The sequence below is a fragment of the Muntiacus reevesi genome, chromosome X (assembly GCF_963930625.1).
Source record: "Muntiacus reevesi chromosome X, mMunRee1.1, whole genome shotgun sequence".
Lineage (NCBI taxonomy): Eukaryota > Metazoa > Chordata > Mammalia > Artiodactyla > Cervidae > Muntiacus > Muntiacus reevesi.
Window position 1 is genome coordinate 51,301,013 of NC_089271.1, and position 19,817 is coordinate 51,320,829.

Genomic DNA, 19,817 nt, shown 5'->3' on the forward strand with positions numbered 1-19,817 from the left:
AGGTGATGGAATTCTAGTTGAACTATTTCAAATCCTGAAAGATGATGCTGTGAAAGTGCTGCACTCAAATGCCAGCAAATTTGGAAACCTCAGCAGTGGCCACAGGACTGGAAATGTTCCGTTTTCATTCCAATCCCAAAGAAAGGCAATGCCAAAGAATGTGCAAACCACTGCACAATTGCACTCATCTCCCATGCTACCAAACTAATGCTCAAAATTCTCCAAGCCAGGCTTCAACTGTATGTGAACTGTGAACTTCCAGATGTTCAAACTGGATTTAGAAAACACAGATGAGCTAGAATTCAAATTGCAACAACCGTTAGGTCATAGAAAAAGCAAAAGTGTTCCAGAAAAACATCTACTTCTACTTTATTGACTATACTAAAGTCTTTAACTGTGTGGATCACAACTAACTGGAAAATTCTTCAAGTGATGGGAATAGCAGACCACCTGACCTGCTTCCTGGGAAATTTGTATGCAGGTGGAGAAGCAAGTTAGAACTGGACATGCAAGAACAGACTGGTTCCAAATTGGGAAAGGAGTACGTCAAAACTGTATACTGTCACCCTGCTTATTTAACTTCTATGCAGACTACATCATGGGAAATGCCAAGCTTGATGAAGCACAAACTGGAATCAAGACTGCCGGGAGAAATACCAATAACTTCAGATGCGCATATTACACCACCCTTAAGGTAGAAACCAAAGAGAAACTAGAGAGCCTCTTGATGAAAGTGGAAAACGAAGGTGAAAAAGCTGGCTTAAAAGTCAGCATCCAAAGAATGAAGTTCATGGCATCCTATCCCATCACTTCATGGCAAATAGATGGGTAAACAATGGAAACAGTGAGAGACGTTATTTCTTGGGCTCTGAAATCACTGCAGATGATGACTGAAGCCATAAAATTCAAAGATGCTTTCTCCTTGGAAGAACAGCTATGACAATCCAAGAGAGCATATTAAAAATCAGAGACATTACTTTGCCCACAGAGGTCCATCTAGTCAATGCTATGGTTTTTCCAGTAGTCATGTATGGATGTGTTTGGACCATAAAGAGAGCTGAGGGACAGAGAATTGATGCTTTTGAACTTTGGTGTTGGAGAAGACTCTTGAGAGTCCCTTGAACTGCCAGGAGATCCAACAATTCCATTCTAAAGGAAATGAATCCTGAATATTCATTGGAAGGACTGATGCTGCAGCTAATGCTCCAATACTTTGGCCCCCTGATTTGAATAACTGACTCATTAGAAAAGACTGTGTTGCTGGGAAAGATTGAAGGCTGTAGAAGAAGGTGACAACAGATGATTTGGTTGGATGGCATCACCAACTAGAGGGACATGAGGTTTAGCAAGCTCCCGGAGTGGGTGATGGACAGGGAAGCCTGGTTTGCTGCAGTCCATGGGATCACAAAAGTTGGACACGACTGAGCAAATGAACTGTACTGATACTGTTAGTAAACACGTATGAAGGACAGTCTTGAGTTGACAATTAATACCACTGTAGTTAATTTCTGCATCTAAATCTTTGTGCATCTACATGACTGATTTCTAGAAATTGAAGTCTTGGGTCAGGGTGTAACGAAAGATATTTAATGACTTGGGATGGGATAGTTGGTACACTTGGTCCCAGTGAGAAACCTGCCTTTTCTAAGTGTCACACAATCATATCAGTTACAGATACACAGCTTGTGGCCATAGAAATGTGGTGCTCCTTGGGTCTGCCACAGCGTGCGACCCCCAGCTGAAGTGTGGGTGTTTTCAGGCCGGTGGATCTGATATCTACAACGATTCTGACTTCACAGACCAAGCTCCTTCCCAATAAAAGCAGGAAATAACCAAGTTTTTAATGAGTTATCATTAATTCATGTATTTGGTTTTTTCCATCCATTGCTTTCCCAGTGTTTTTAGTGGGCCTTTAAGAATCCCTGAAGCAAAATGTCCGGGTATGACTCTATAAATTTAGGTCAGAGCAGATATAGAGAGAATGAACAAAGTCAGCACCAGCATCTATTTTGACTGTAGACATTTGTGCCTGATAGTCCTAAAGAGTAAATAAAATTGAGCTATAAGTTTCTTTCTTACCTTCCTATTAGATGCAGCTGGAAAAGAAATGCAGTCATTTGCAAGATTTACATTGGTCACAGGTAGAAAATATGCCGATTCTTCCAGGGTAAATGTTTCCTGATAACTGAATTTCAAAAACATGTTTGATCTCCTTATGGAGTATAGCTGAGTTAACCTTATACTTTATCATCTAAACCAGGACACTTTAGAATGGGAAAGGGGCATCATTAATAACTGTGTTGGGGGACTTCCTTCCTGGTGGTCCAGTACTTAGGACTCTGTGGTCTCACTGCTGGGGATCTCGGTCCAATCCCTGGTCAGGGAACTAAGACCTCACAAGCTGTGCAATGCAGCCAGTAATAATGGTTATACCAAACAACAGGTGTAAACTGGACAAGGGGTCGGCCTAATGAAAAAGACAAGAGTGTTATTGAGAGTAACCTTGTCGAAAGTGTATTATAGTAACATCTGCCACAGCCGTCTTCTAGAAAATGGTTCTCACATATATATGTATCTCACATATTCTCTATTCATTCATTTGTCTATGTAGCCCTCATTTTTAGTAAAGAACAACTATTACTGCAGGAACACTGAATTTCAGAAACCTCAATTATATTTTCTCCTACAAAATGTTATTTCATATTAGGTATTTAGTAACAGGCATACTATGTTTCATACTAGGGTTAACACTCATTAAGGACTTCGCAGGTGGCCCAGTGGATAAGAATCCACTTGCCGACACAGGGGACACAGGGGACATAGGTTTGATTGCTGGTCCAGAAAGATTCCTGGAGTAGGAGTGGGGGGGGTGGGTGTTTGGATCTGAGTATAGCGATCTGTGATATTTATAGTGCCACAGTGGTACCCTCAGTATATGGCATGGGAGCAAGACAGAGAAATTATCTTCTAAGACATACAACTATGTGAGAGGGTGGAAATTTAGGATAGAACAGTCCCCCTTCTGAGATGTACCACCGGATGATTTGAGGAATGGGGAAGTCAGAGAGGTTCACAAGCTACCATAAGATAGCTTTAGAAAAGAATGGGAAGTTGGCAGAGTGATCATGAGGGACTTCAGGGTATTTCACATTCAGTACATACAGAAGGTTTCCTTCCAGTATTAACATTCAGGTGTCCAATGAGGTGTGACTTCTGGGTAAAGATTTTCCCACAGCCACTGCATTCATAAGGTTTTTCACCAGTATGAATTCTCTGATATATAATCAAGACTGACTTTTAAGTGAAGGTCTCTCCACATTCAGTTTAAACATAAGTTCTTTGTGCAGTCCGAGTCTTCTGGTGGATAAGGAGATTTGATCTTTTGGTGAAGACCTTCCCACGTCTTGTGCAGGTAAGGGTTTTTACCCTGTGTGAGTTTTTCTGTGCTCATGCATTTGATTTGGAAGGGAAAGATGTCCCACAGTTACTGCATTCATATGGCTTCTCTCCACTATGAATTTTTTGATGTGCAACCAAGTGGGTCTTCTGGATAAAAGTCTGCCTACATTCAGTGCATATGCAGGGTTTCACTCCTGTATGAATTCTCTGATGCAACCTCACTATTGACTGATGAGTGAAACTCTCATCACATTCATTGCATTCATAGGGTTTTCCCACAGAATCGGCTGGACAAAGAGGTGTGGCTTCTGAGTGAAGACCTTTCCACATTCACTGCATACATAGACTACCTTCCCAGTAAGAAATTTTCACTGAGGAATGTGTTCTTATTTCTGGCTGAGGGCTTTCCCACACTGATTAGGTTCACAGAATTTCTCATTTAGATGAGAATTAACATAGTTAGTATAGAAAAAGGAATCAGTAAAATTTGACTACAACCAATAATCGTCTCAAGGTGTTTCTTATGTTACTTCTTAGGACATATGAGTTTAACCTATACTTCAAATCATTTCCAAATGAATCACCTTTAAGGGGTTGTTCTTATGAACTAACTATGGGCTCATATAAGGTATTTTTCCAGTATACTTACATTCACAGTCTCTATACTTATTCAATGTGTTCTTATTGATGAAAGCAACATGACACAAAGGTCTCTTTTGGTTTTCCTTATATTTATCTGGTCATCATATTGTCACAGTTTTTATTTAAAATGAATAATCATTTTAATTAAAAAGAAACAATGAATAATGCCTCTTGAATTCATCCAGTTTCTCATTGTGAAATGAAGCTTTTGCAGTAATCTACTGCATGATTTCAATCTCAGGTTTCTCTCTTAAAAGGAGAAAAAGAAGGCAAAATTGAAACTTGGAACAGTTAGCCAAATATAGAGGAGCTACATGCAACTGATCCAGGTTGGACACAGGGAAAGCAGATGATGATGAGGAGGAGGATGATGATGATAGAAAACACTCCTATGGTTCTTTATTTATGCTATGTACTTATAGTCTTGAGGACATGCCAGGCACTGTTGTATGTGACACAGAAGTATGTACACACATATGAACTCATTTAATTCTCTCAGAAACCATATGAGCTAGATACTATTATACATTATTTAAAAGAGGAAACTAAAGCCCAGAACAAGTAAATAATATTCTCAAGATGATACAGGTCATATGCAGGAGAGAATAAAACAAGGCAGCATGTCTCCACTTACATAGACTCTCTGGTACCCATTTGGGGGCTTTCCTGGTGGCTCAGATGATAAAGAATCCACCTGCTAATGCAGGAGACACAAGAGACTCAGGTTCCACCCCTGGGTCAGGAAGTACCCTGGAAAAGGGAACGGCAACCCACTCCAGTATTATTGCCTGGGAAATCTCATGGACAGAGCAGCCAGGTGGACTACAGTCCACGGGGTCACAAAGAGTTGGACACGACTGAGTGACTAAACACGCACCTACAAAGTACCCATGTAGTTCTTCCAACAGCTCAGCTTTACCCTAAGCAACGTACCAACTCACCTGGAAGGGAAAATCACTGATGCTTTGTACAGAAGATGAAATATAACAGGTTTTAATATTAAATAGAATGAAGAAGTTAGGCTATTATCCCATTATACCAAATTGTAAAATACTGAACCTGATCGGAAAATGAAATCCAGTCTGTTTTCCTCTTTTAGTTAGGCTAAAATAGTGAAATCTAGAACTTTTGTCTTATCCCTGCCAAACTTCACTATTCTTTCACTCCTATGCTTCACTCTTTATATCCACAAGCCTTATTTCATTTATTCTATAGATCTTAAGCATTTCGATTCATAGGCATGGATTGAGACTTTTCCCAAGTTTCTACTTCATTTAGTATGTATGTATAAAATTCACTAGAGTCAATAATATTTAGTTACAGCCAACACTATTCAATGTAAACAGTTAATGCCTGTGCTGAAAATAATTATCTTTGACAGTCTGAGCCCATAGACTTCCTTATCAGCACACAAATAGAGTTGTCATTCTGGAAACATAGCTGTGAATGTGAGTTTGTATTCTGCCAGTCATGAAAGTGAAAGTCGCTCAGTCGTGTCCAACTCTTTGCAACTCCATGGATTATCCGTGGAATTTTCCAGGCCTGAATGCTGGAGTGGGTTGCCTTTTCCTTCTCCAGGGGATCTTCCAAACCAAGGAATCAAACCCAGTCCTCCCGCATTGCAGGCAGATTCTTTACCAGTGGAGCCACAAGGGAAGCCCAAGAATACCGGAGTGGGTAGCCTATCCGTTCTTAAGAGGATCTTCCTGACCCAGGAATCAAGCCGCTGTCCCCTGCATTGCAGGCGGATTCTTTAACAACCAAGCTATGAGGGAAGCCACTAGTCATGAACGCGTCCTCAAAATATCCAGCTTATTCCCCAATCCAATAATTATTCACAGACACTCCTTCCATTAATTTGGCTCTTTCTGCTCTTTGTGCCAGTTCAAAATATACATGTGATTCATAGATCAGTTAAGAGCACTGTGCTCTGTAAACTAGTCCACAGTCTCACCACAACTTTAGGGAGCCATAGTTTTCTCTGCATTTTAAAAGCAGACATTATCTACGCTGCCCACCTTGATGCTTTCTGAGAGTTGTCTGCTTCACTAGAGTGATTAATGAACAAGGCTGAATTCTTTTTTGTTTTCAAGCCATTTCCCCCCTTCCTACTAAAAATCTGTTTCTTTGAACTATCTTTAACATGATTTAAAAAAAAAAAAAACCACTGAAACATCTCCAAAAAACTATCACTTTCAGCACTTGAACTGGTTTCTCCATTATTCCACTAGAGAATTTAAGGATAAAATATTATTAATTTTGTATTCTTAAAGTTTTCTCATAGGTATAGGATTGAATATATTCATGTACCACACAATCTAAAAGCATTATTTTTAAAGATGTATTTCTGGAAAGAAAGTACAAAATGATTAGCATTGGTAGGCCACAGGGAAGAGAACTGGCGAGTAGAGGTGAGAGTAAGATGTTTCAGTGCCTACTCTTTCACACATCTGAATTTCAACATTTATCAATGTGTCATCTCTCCAAAAAGTTTAAATTAAAAGTCAAGATAAAGGGGGGAAAGTTTTTATTTGCTCTGAGCTCTATGGGATGGTGGGGGTGAGAAAAGGAAAAGAATATTAGATACTGGAGTGATTAAGGGCCCAATTTTATGGAACAGGTGAAGCCTGTATCTAAATAGAACCCTAAATAATCAATAGCTTAGACACAGAGAGAAATTTCCTATGTAGGAAGCTTTAAGAAAACTCTAGTTAAACATGAGTTGTGGAAGATATACAGATACACATTTGAGTTGGCAATAAGGGGCCTGCTGTCATTAAGAGGAAAGTTTAATTATCATGTGCTACATAATAGGTAGTAACTGCTATTTTATTTCATAAGGCTAGTACAAGATAAATGTCATAGTTTAGGTAATGAAATCTGTCAGTAGCACCTAAAATGAACTTGTCAAAAAATGGAAATAGTTATCCCATTAAGAACAGAATAATCCGGCTCCTCTAGGCGGTGGCGGCCCAGGCCGAGGAGTCCGCGGTGGTGGCAGTGGAGGCGGCGGCGCTGTTCCCCGCGCGGTCCGCGCAGCGGGGTCCGGGCTGCGCGTCTCGGGCTGCGGCACTGCGGCCCCGGCCCGAGCCCGACCCCGGTGAGTGTCGCCCTGCGACTCCGGCCCGGCCCGGCCCCGGCCCGGGCGCGGGGATCGGGCCCCACGGAGCCTGACCGCCCTGGCCCGGGCTCCGGGCGCAGCCGGCCGCGGCCACTCAACGCCCTCCTTTGTCTGCTCCCGCCTTCAGGGTCCCCTCCCCTGCCGCCCGCCTCCAACGGGCCGCCCCCCCCCCTCCGGGCCCCACGTCCCCTTCCCCGCTGGCGGGCCGCGGACAGAAGATGGTGCAGAAGAAAACAGCCGAACTTCAGGACTTCCACCGTTCCTTCAAGGGGCAGAATCCTTACGAGCTAGCCTTCACCCTAGACCAGGCTCACCACGGGGAGCCTGACTTCAGCCCAGAGTGCCCGACCCGCCCTGATATGCCCACGAGCCAGCCCATCGATATCCCTGATGCCAAGAAGAGAGGCAAAAAGAAGAAGAGATGCCGGGCCACTGACAGCTTTTCAGGCAAGTTTGAAGATGTCTACCAGCTGCAGGAGGACGTGCTTGGGGAGGGTGCCCATGCCCGTGTGCAGACCTGCATCAACCTCATCACCAACCAGGAGTATGCTGTCAAGATCATTGAGAAGCAGACGGGCCACATTCGGAGCAGGATTTTCAGGGAAGCGGAGATGCTGTATCAGTGCCAGGGACACAGGAACGTCCTCGAGCTGATTGAGTTCTTCAAGGAGGAGGACAGTTTCAACCTGGTGTTTGAGAAGATGCGGGGTGGCATCGCCCACAGGGACCTAAAGCCGGAAAACATCCTCTGTGAGCACCTCAACCAGGTGTCCCCCGTGAAGATCTGCGACTTTGACCTGGGCAGTGGCATCAAACTCAACGGGGACTACTCCCCCATCTCCACCCCAGAACTGCTCAGCCCGTGCGGCTCCGCGGAGTACACAGCCCTGGAGGTAGTGGAGGCCTTCAGCGAGGAGGCCAGTATCTATGACAAGCGCTGCGACCTCTGGAGCCTGGGCGTCATCCTCTACATCCTGCTCAGCGGCTACCCGCCCTTCGTGGGCCACTGCGGCAGCGACTGCGGCTGGGACCGCGGGGAGGCCTGCCCCGCCTTCCAGAACATGCTGTTTGAGAGAGCATCCAGGTGGGCAAGTACGAAGTTTCCAGAGAAGGACTGGGCCCACATCTCCTTTGCTGCCAAAGACCTCATCTCCAAGCTCCTCGTCCGTGATGCCAAGCAGAGGCTGAGCGCTGCCCAAGTCCTGCAGCACCCCTGGGTGCAGGGGTGCGCCCCGGAAAACACCCTGCCCACGCCCATGGTCCTGCAGAGGAACAGCTGTGCCAAAGACTTCACTTCGTTCGCGGCGGAGGCCATTGCCATGAACTGGCAGCTGGCCCAGCGGGAGGAAGACGCGGCGGAGGAGGAGGCGGAGCAGGGCCAGCCCGTGGTCGTCCGAGCTACCTCACGCTGCTTGCAGCTGTCCCCGCCCTCCCAGTTCAAGTTGGCCCAGCGGCGGCAGCGCGCCAGCCTGTCCGCGGCCCCCGTGGTCCTGGTGGGAGACCACGCGTGACGCCTTCCTTCCCTCTGTACGTAGGCCTTCCCCATTCGTCAGATCTAAAAAGATTTTTTAAGCTATTGCCCGCCCGCCCTGACCAGCGGGCTCCTCTACCCCCTCCCCTCCCTCCCCCTCCCGGCTGGATTCGGAGGCGCTCTGCTCAGCTCGGGGGTCTTTTTATATAAGGTTTTTGCTGTTGTTTTTTTTTTTTTTTTCTGTTTCTCTCCCCACCCCCCTCCAATGGTATTAAAAGCAAAGCAGGCTGGGGGGAGGAGAGCTGAGGGCGCGCGGCTGGGTGAGCCCTCCCGCCGCCCCGCCAGGGACGCCTCGGCCACTGTGAAGGCCCCTCCCTCCGCCCGCGGGACTCAGGAGAGGATGGCGTGGCGTCTCCCGGGCCGGGCGGGGCCCCGCCGCCCTCTCCGGCCCTCGCGGAGTTTTCAGGGACCGGTCCACCCCCACTTCCCCTGAATGAGACGGTAGCTCCTTCCCTCCCCACAGACACCCTGGTGGACGGCGGGGCCGGGTTCTTCTCAGGTCTCCGCAGTCGCGGGAGCGGAGCCTGGGGCGGGGAGGGCGGAGTGACACCGCCCGCTGGACACCCCCACCCCCTCCCGCCGACTGACAATCGGGGTCCCTCGAACCTTGACCTTAAGCTGCAGCTGATGGGCCCTCCTCTGGCCCTTCCACTGGGGACTGTCCACCCGGGAGGGGGGCGCCAGGGCAAGCGGGAGGGGCTGGACAGGCGCCCGTCAGCCGACGTGGGGGTCCCGCGGACCCCAGACCCGGGCACCTGAGTGCCCCTTCTCAGGGCTCAGTCTGACCACCGCCACGTCCCGCCCGGCCACCCCTCGGGTCCGGCGTGGATGCCCCGTCAGCGCCCCCCCCTCCCCTGCCCCGGGCGGCGTCTCTGCCCCGCCCTTCTTCAGGAAAAGGCCGCAGCTGCTGCCCCGTCCGCCCGCGCCCGAGTCAGACGTTGTCGCGTGACCCGCCGGTCTGGGGAGTCTGGGCCCTCCCCGATCTGACGCCTGGACCCTCGGGTAGGAGACCCTATGCGATACACAGGCTTCCTTTTCTACGTGCACACGGGCTTCTGCCGGGGCGAGGGGGTGGGGGGGCGCCGGCAGGCGGTCCCCGGGGTCCCGGCCGGCCTCTGCGGGTACCCCGATCCGGCTTCTAGTCGTTCGTTCTGTTTCGTTAGTTTTCTAAAACAAAAGTTGACTTCCCTTCCCTGTTCTTGAAGAATACTTGAATGTGGGGGGAGGGGTTCGAGGCGTGGGGAGCTCGGGCGCCGTTTCTGCGGTCCCTCCGCGTCTGGAGGGCTGGTGGGGGCCGCCGCCCTCCCCGCCCCCGCCCGCCGGATCTGTGGACTGGCCTTTCCAAAGACTCCGGGGGTGGGGAGGCCAACCCCCACCATCATTTCTCTCCCATTTGTGATTCCATGTTTTGCAACCGAGAATTCTTCCTTTTTGTAAAAAAAAAAAAAAACAAAAAACGGACTCTCGCCCGCTGCGAGGCGCCATGGCCATTTTACTCGGGAAAGCTGAGCTGTGAGCCGCTTTTTTTTTTTTTTCTTTTTAAATCCAAAGGTGGGACATCCACTTCCTCCCCGGCTGTCTCGAACAGTGAGGCCCGGAGGACTGGTCAGAACCGTTGCTGTGAATGAGCCTGGCTCTCAGGATGCTCCGGCGCTGGGGGAAGGGGGTACAGCAGTGTTTCAATGTTAAGATGTGTAAAAAAAAAAAAAAAGATTTTTTTAAAGTGGGGGAAAAACATCCAAGCACTTTAGCTCCACTCTGCCAGGTGAGCTGATACAGCTCAGAAGTTTTCCTTTACACCAACTGTCAATGCCGGAATTTTGTAAGGATTTTAATAAAAGTCAAAAAACCAAAAAAAAAAAAAAAAAAAAAAAAAGAACAGAATAATCCAACCAGGATACAATATGGACTTGTTTTGTGGTGACATAGATGGGACTTAAAAGGGGGAGGGGGCATTTAAATAACACTTTCAAAAAGAGAAAAAAAAGAGGAATTGCAGAGTGAAGAATATTGGAGAACAGTATCTGATTCGGGCAATGATGATTCCAGTTAATAATATATTTAGAAGGAAGGAATTGCACAGCTGTGGGAAATGTCACTCTACACAGGTAAATTTTGGTACTAAGGTACAGTCCTAATGCACGGACTAAAGGGATCACTATATGAGTCAGTACAATAGGAAAATAAAACGTGTTCAGAATGGATGAGAGATTCCCTTAAGGAAGGGAAGAGCAGAGGACAGTAGACAGGGCCCTTCAGCTAGAGGGAATGGAAGGGGAAAAGTTTGTAAAAAGAAAACAAGGCACTCACCAACAAGGAAAACACAAAATATCTACAGTAATAATGGATAGAACAATAAGAACAAGCACTTCACAGAATGGAATCCCACGTGGATAACAGGTACAATTAACATTCAAAGTAGTTGATTATAAGAGAAATTGAAACACCACAAAGTTAGCAGCTGAGGATGAGGTATAGGGTGATGAGCAAGAGTATAGGATCTGATGTCAGAGTTGAGATATGTAAAACAAAATGAGGTTGGCCTTAGATGACATTGAGAAGCTGGAGAGGAAATGGAAAGGGATTGGCAGGAGCAAGGGCGGAATTGGTTCTTTGCAAGGAAGCAGATCCTTGAAATCCAAATACATAAGGTCAAAAGCTATGGTGGGGGGGGACAGGTCAAAAGCAGTACAAAATAGTAGGAAGGAAAAAAATAACTAAGAAAGCAAGGTCCTGAGACGGTAGTGTGGCATATGGTCTAGACTACAGGGATGGGGGGAGAAGGGCAGGACACTCTCCTGCCAGAAAGCCAAAGAAGACAATGGGTACTGGCAAGGGTCATACCAGGAGATGGCATTTAAGTATTAAAGGGGCTTCTGTCAACTCTGCCTAAGCAATTCTAAAAGTTCAGAGACACTTTTTTACAGAAACAGTTTACAGTTTTTAATGAATCTGTAAATCATAAAGCTCTCATTTCCAAATAAAAACAAATTCCAGATCATGTAATGTTTATAGTGACTAGTTTATCTACACATATATACAGGTTCAGTTGTAAGATGTTAACTAAAATTCTGTGACAAATATGTTTTTTCTTAAATACCAAGAACATTAGAGAATTAATGCAGAGTCCTAAGGATAATCTAGTAGTCACTAAGTCTTCACTTAAGAGGCTGTTATTTCTAGCAGAGGCAAACATCAAACACTGGAATCTTTGATTGCTACCGTAATATCTAGCTTGCAAACAAGAAGCCAACCATATTAAGAATGTTTCAAGTGAACAACTTGCAAACCCCAGGGATGGACAACCCTCAGAATGCATTAACAACCATAGCAACTGCACAGGCTATTCTTCTGAAATGAGACCTCTCAAAGCAGTATAATTCAAAATAAAGGATTTTACTTAAAATTGGCATAGGCACAATTTTCCCACCAATTTGTGTAAGGGACGTGTTTGGGACTGTACAATAGCAAAAGGAGGCTTATTAGAATACAATCCTGGAAGAAACAGGAACAGGAGCAGGTACAGCTAACTCTTTTGACAATGAGTCTTTGAATAATAAGTGTTTTGGAATAATTTAAAAAACACATAATACAACTGCAAACTGGATGGAATCATGTCATGCAAAATGTTTAAAAGCTGTGGAATCTCAAGTCAAATAAATATTGAGAACATATGGGAATTGGACTGATTTGGACTACTGCAAGCAGTGGCTCAGAGGCTGGATTGTTCCTTAAGACTTAAAATAATTAAGTGAAAGTGAAAGTCGCTCAGTCATGTCCAACTCTTTGTGATCCCATGGACTATGCAGTCCATGGAATTCTCTAGGCCAGAATACTGTAGTTGGTAGCCTTTCCCTTCTCCAGGGGATCTTCCCAACCCAGGGATTGAACCCACGTCTCCCACATTACAGGCGGATTCTTTACCAGCTGAGCCACAAGGGAAGCCCCAAAATAATTAAAGCAAATACATTAAGCACTACAAGTTCAATCTGTACCCTTCAAAGAGTGCTTCATAATAATATACTAGAAATGACTATGGGTGTCTTTGTGTTTTGCATCTGGGAAATATTATCTGGGGAGATGGAACCATTACTGCATCACTAAATTATGTATGTGTGATGCTAATTATTGAAAGACAAGAATTCAGGAGAAATTCATTGGACCTTATAAGAAAAAACTCAATTAAAAATTAACTATCAGGCCTCCACAGAGCTACTCCTTGGGCTTGGACTGAGTAAGACTTCATAAGTTTTGTTTTATTTTTTTTTAGTTGTTCAGTCATGTCCCACTCTTTGTGACCCCACGGACTGTAGCCTGCCATGCTTCTCTGTCCATGGAATTTTCCAGGCAAGAATACTGGAGTGGGTTGCCATTTCTTTAGGAACTACAAAGTAGTACCTAAACAAGTAATCATTTGAAAGAGCAAGCAACAAAGATAACCTAACAATTTATAAAAGTAACCTATGAGTAACAGAGAACTTCTTCACAATTGCTAATCAAGAATGTGCTATAACCACTGGTAAGACATATTTAAAGGTTTTTTTCTCCAACACGTATATTGCACTTTGTAAAAAATTGCGGCACAGTTGCTTTACAATGTCTTATTAGTTTCCTCTGTACAACAAACTGAATCAGCTATATGTATACATACATCCGCTTCCTTTTGGACCTCGCTTCCACAGCCTTCCCCCAATCCCATCCATCTAGGTCATCACAGAGCACCGAGCTGAGCTCCCTGTGCTATAGTGTAGGTTCTTTGCACTGACTTTATTTTTTTATCCCCCCCCCCAAGTGTAAACTTTATTATACAGCGTTCCTCCTTACACCTAGTTGACACCTGCAATATCTGTAAACAAAAACCTTAGTTAACAAAGATGTACCATAAGCTATCGTAGTGGAGGTCCCTTCAAACAGTAGACATATTTGTGCTGTCAGAAGAGAACATGATGTTTCTGATCCTTGCAGCTGTTGGAAGAGAGGTATCAGGAGGTGCAAAGATGCCTTAGAAAGGTAAACTTTCTCTCTGGTTTTTCAACTATTTTCAATCTGAGAAAGCTAAATGGTCTCTCTTGTTTTTTTCTTTTCTAAATTTATTTATTTTAATTGGAGGCTAATTAATTTACGATATTGCAGTGGCTTTTGCCAAACATCGACATGATTCAGCCACGGGCGCATATGTGTTCCCCATCCAGAATCCCCCTCTCACCTCCCTCCCCATCCCATCCCCCAGGGTCATCCCAGTGCACCAGCCCTGAGCACCCTGTCTCATGCATCGAACCTGGACCGGTGATCCGCTTCACATATGATAATATACATGTTTCAACACTACCCTCTCAAATCATCCCACCCTCGCCTTCTCCCCCAGAGTCCAAAAGACTGTTCTTCACATCTGTGTCTCTTGCTGTCTCGCATATAGCGTCATCATTACCATCTTTCTAAATTCTATATATTTGCATTAGTATACTGTATTGGTGTTTTTCTTTCTGACTTGCTTCACTCTGTATAATAGGCTCCAGTTTCATCCACCTCATTAGAAATGATTCAAATGTATTCTTTCTAATGGCTGAGTAATATTCCATTCTGTACATGTACCACAGCTTTCTTATCCATTCGTCTGCTGATGGACATCTACATAGCTTCAATGTCCTGGCTATTGCAAACAGTGCTGCAATGAACACTGGGGTACACGTGTCTCTTTCAATTCTGGTTTCCTCGGTGTGTATGCCCAGCAGTGGGACTGCTGGGTTGTATGGCAGTTCTATTTCCAGTTTTATAAGGAATCTCCACACTGGTCTCTATAGTGTCTGTACTAGTTTGCATTCCCACCAACAGTGCAAGAGGGTTCCTTTTTCTCGGCATCCTCCCCAACATTTATTGTTTGTAGACTTTTGGATAGCAGCCATTCTGACTGGCATGAGATGGTACCTCATTGTGGATATGATTTTTCATTTCTCTGATAATGAGTGATGTTGAGCATCTTTTCATGTGTTTGTTAGCCATGTGTATGTCTTCTTTGGAGCAATGTCTGTTTAGTTTCTTGGCCCATTTTTTGATTGGGTCATTTATTTTTCCTGAATGAGCTGCAGGAGCTGCTTGTATATTTTTGAGATTAATTCTTTGTCAGTTGCTTTGTTTGCTATTATTTTCTCCCATTCTGAAGGCTGCACTGACTTTTAAAATTCACCCTATGATGATTTTCCTAACTGCTTTATTTTGCTGTTATACGGACTTGCTAGATATTTAGGTGGCCGCACACTGCCCAGACAAAGGTAGAAATTACAATGGAGAAAATTAGAAAAATGTGCTGTTATTATAAAAGGGAAAGTGCAAGGATTTTTAAAAATGCAATTTTCCCTGCTACTGAAAGAGATCTTCTCCCTTTTCTTAGAGTATTTCCTTGAGAAAACTGGTATTTGTAAATGCTTCCTCTACCACTTACATGTATATCAAAATATATGTAAATCTTTTAAACAGTTAAATAAGCCTTTTGTCAAGTCTACAAGCAATAAATGCTGGAGAGGGTGTGGAGAAAACGGAACCCTCTCACACTGTTGGTGGGAATGCAAACTACTACAGTCGCTATGGAGAATAGTGTGGAGATTTCTTAAAAAACTGGAAATAGAACTGCCATATGACCCAGCAGTCCCACTGCTGGGCATACACACCGAAAAAAACAGATCTGAAAGAGAGACGTGCACCCCAATGTTCATCGCAGCACTGTTTACAATAGCCAGGACATGGAAGCAACCTAGATGCCCATCAGCAGATGAATGGATAAGGAAGCTGTGGTACCTTATATATATATACCATGGAATATTACTCAGCCATTAAAAAGAATTCATTTGAATCAGTTCTAATGACATGGATGAAACTGGATCCCATTATACAGAGTGATGTAAGCCAGAAAGATAAACACCAATACAGTATACTAACAGATATATATGGAATTTAGAAAGATGGTAACAATAACCCTATATGGAAAACAGAAAAAGAGACACAGATATACAGAACAGACTTTTGGACTCTATGGGAGAAGGCGAGGGTGGGATGTTTTGAGAGAACAGCATCAAAACATGTATATTATCAAGGGTGAAACAGATCACCAGCCCAGGTTGGATGCATGAGACACGTGCTCGGGGCTGGTGCACTGGGAAGACCCAGATGGATCCGGTGGAGAGGGAGGTGGGAGGAGGGATCAGGATGGGGAATACATGTAAATCCATGACTGATTCATGTCAATGTATGGCAAAAACCACTACAATATTGGAAAGTAATTAGCCTCCAACTAATAAAAATAAATGGGGGGAAAAAAAGCCTTTTGTCCACATTATAACCCAGGAATGTTTTTCTTAAGGACCTGGGATTTTCTTAAGAGTCTTCTTAAGGACCACCTCACTGACATGTAAACATTAAGGAAGATGGTACCCTATCTCCCTGTCACCTTATCCTGGGTGAATGGCTCTAAGCTGGAACTCTGATTGTCATAGAGAAAAGAGAAGTTCAATTTTGCCTTTGGATAAAGGCAATTAACTAGCACAGATAGCCACTGCCATTATCAGCTGAACTTAGGATGAACTATAAAAGAATGTAGGACAAATCATCCTGTGAAGTCCTCTTGCATGAGGACTTGATAAATTATCATGTGTCTTGAAAACCAGCATGTAATGGACTCTATATGCTCTGTCACAGAAAGGGATGAATGAGATTTCCTTCTGTCTCTGCAGTCTCTTTAGCTAACGGCTTGGGATGCACACTGTGGTCTGCTTTGATGCTTGTGCGCTGTGCTGTGTTTAGTCTCTCAGTTGTGTCCAACTCTGTGTGACCCCATAGACTGCAGCCCACTAGGCCCCTCTGTCCATGGGGAATCTCCAGGCAAGAATACTGGAGTGAGATGCCATGCCCTCCCAGGGGATCTTCCCAACCCAGGGATTGAACCCAGGTCTCCCATATTGCAGGCAGATTCTTTACCATCTGAGCCACCAGGGAAGCCTAAGAATACTGCAGTGTGTAGCCTATTTCTTCTCTGGGGGACTTCCCCACTCAGGAACCGAACTGGGGTCTGCTGCACTGCAGGTGGATTCTTTACCAGTTGAGCTACCCAGGAAGCCCTGCTTTGATGCTTATTCAATAACAAAACCATTTTCTTTCTATTTTATATTTGAAGAGATTTCATAGGTTGCCAAGAGCTTTAACTTTTTTTCCCCTAAAATGCAAACATGCTAATTATGGCTACTGATTTTTCTGCGACTATACAGTATCCCATCACTGACTCAGGGGTCTCATGGCCTCTGTCAACATACTTGAAACTGTGGCACACCAGCGTGTTAGCTTAAAATCTCCGCCCCTTCACAGTTCTTCACACCAAGCACCATGACCAGCTGGCATTCACATGGCAAGACCTTCCATACACGTTGGCAGTGCTTTCCCAGGGGTAATGAGAGCACCATCAGTAAGTGGATCAGACTTTAGCAAGACTGCCTCTACCCTCTGCTGTCCAAACTTCTCACTGTATAGATGAGGTGTTGGTTAGCCAGTCAGAAGCCTTAGTCTCATTGGCTCCACCCATAGTATTATCATGCCTTTGCCACATCAGAGGTGGCTGGTAAACCCTGACAAAATGCAAATAAAGTGTCTGGGACCTCTGGATGGACTCATGATGCTCCATTCCTCTTGCAGTCAAAGAACACCTACCTCTTTGAACCCTACGCCAAAAAAAGGAAGTCCAGCACCATCCTGGGCTCTTTGGGAAAAGGAGACAGTTATGTGCCTCGCCTGGACATTCTACTAAATCCTTCATATTTGCTAAACTGCGATGTCCTTTCAGTGGGGCCAAACCAATGGGCCAGTGTAGAATGCTATCCGGCATGCTGTGACACATTCTCTGCTCTCTATCTTCAGGGTCCTCAAAGCCTCAATGACCCTGCTGAGTTACCAATCTGTGTAACCGATGGTGTTGCCTGTTGGGGCCAGTAGCGAAGGGAAGCCCATCTGGAAAAGCTCCCTAGGGTACCAGCTCTTCTTCTTCCTTACACAGCTACTACCTACACCCCTTATGAAAAGCAGTTATTAGTCTTCTACTGGGCCCTTGTCCAAACTGAACACCTGACCCATGGAGGCCATCTAGCCTGATAGTCCCATCTAGGGGTAGGTCAATTCAGACTCGATGACTGACAAGGTGGGAAGGACCCAACAAGCCTCCATTTGTCAAACGGAAAGAGTATATTCAAGAGCACAGCTGGCCCGGCTCCAGCAGCATCTTGGCTTCAGAGGAAAATGGGACAGCTATCCCTTTGGGGGAAAATTTATTTCCCACTCTGCCAACCATAGAGCAAGGCTGCAGGGCTTTCTGCGGCACTTGATTCATAGACGATTCCTCAAATGCCTGAACCTGATCCACTAACCACTGGGCTTAGCTGGAATCTAACATTCTACTCTGGGCTCTGTGGCTCTTCAACCTTAGCAGAACTGAGAATAGATGTGGGCACTCCCTTCAGCAGGCAGAACTCAAGGCTATTCTTACAACTCTGGCCAATACTCCCTTTGATAATCTACTGACTCTGAAGCTGCAGCCAATGTCCAGTTGTTCAGTCTCCCACTTGGAAGACTACCGGCTGGGAGGTTGGATGGCCCTCCTTAGTATGGTGAGTGATGGAAACAAATCGAGGCTGCTAACTGAATGGTCTGGGTCACCTATGCAGGTCTCATGGTAAGGGTTCATTCTCTGAAACCACTGACTAGCACCATATTGTTGATGGAGCTCTCAGGGCCCAGATCACTGCTATTGCTTTTCTGCATCCATCATTACGTGGACATGGCAACAAACACATCCATCATCACAGACTGGGTACAAATTACAAGACTATACCTTTCTGATGCAAAAGTTACCATGGCCGGCCAAACTGTGACTCCTTCTAAAAAATGGTCTGTTGGGATGAGGAAGAGCACATTGCATGAATTGTGGGCCTGCCTGCTCCTGGCACACAGCATCACATCTCAAGAATCCGTTCTCAAGGATTTCACTGTATGCTGTTGCATATGACTGTTGATATTTTTTCACGTTGAAGTGTTGCTATTTCAGTATGCTCAGCTGACGCCAGCCACTCCACTGAGGCCCTTAGAATTAATCAGTGTCAGGTATTCAGCATCCTGGACTATTTATTTGCAGCCTGAGAGTGGTACGCCTTTTACTGCAAAAGTCATGTAATGATAGGCTGATAGTCAAGGTATCTGACGGACTTCCACACTCACTACCATCCACTGGCATCTGGTATGGTCAAGCACTGGAACGGCTTCCTCAAAAATGGACTCAAATGAGGAACTGATCAATCAAACCTATGTAGTAGGAGCCCTAAAAACAATAATTGGTACCCTCAGGAGAAAATATGGAAGCCCAGACAGTTCAGTGTGACTAAATGCTGCCTTAGGGGATACTAGAAATGCATAAAAGCAACACAGTGCAAATGCCAGTGCTAAAACAACACAGGCCAGAATAGACCTCTGATTCAGTGGGTTCCTGTTAAGGGGAACACAGGAGGAAGTTCAGCATCCATAAACCCAGAGCCTTGCTGGGGGCAAGCCCCTTGAGCTTTTTATCAGTTAAAGAAACAGGGAAAATACAGCTAGTTGATGAGAGAAAGTTCTTCTTTATAGAAACATTCCAGCCAATAAATTCAGAAGGAATGACAGAATTAGAACATCACGATTTTGTAACTCCTAATGAATTAATGATCTAGGCAATGATAAAAATCAATCATCAGATAAAAAACTAATGAGGAACCTAATAAAGAATGGATCAGGCTAACAACCTCTAATATCACAGAAAGAATCAACCAAACATTTCCTGGAAATTTTCAGATAATTCTTTGGCAGCCTCTCCAGGATGAGATTACAAAGAGGATTTTACTTTCTATGTATTATTAAGCACTTTTTGCAATAATGATCATTGGAAAAATAAAAAATTATATGTTTAAAAAATTTTTTAATGGACTCCAAAGGATTTCAGAGTCTACCATCCTTACCTGCTTCTGGTTCTTCATACAGCCTATTATGGCAGTTGGGTCAAGGAATATGGCTGGAAAAGAATCAGCTCTTTTCAGCTACTCCCTGGGTAGTTAACTAAGATCA

General features: G+C 44.8%; 1 long non-coding RNA gene and 1 pseudogene across 1 annotated transcript in view; one reads left to right on the forward strand and one right to left on the reverse strand.

Moving 5' to 3' along the window:
• LOC136153865 (uncharacterized) overlaps positions 1-19,817 on the reverse strand; it is a 46,318-nt gene that overhangs the window by 10,934 nt on the left and 15,567 nt on the right. The gene's annotated exons all lie outside the window — the stretch shown is intronic.
• On the forward strand, positions 7,346-8,833 carry LOC136153840 (MAP kinase-interacting serine/threonine-protein kinase 2 pseudogene; annotated as a pseudogene).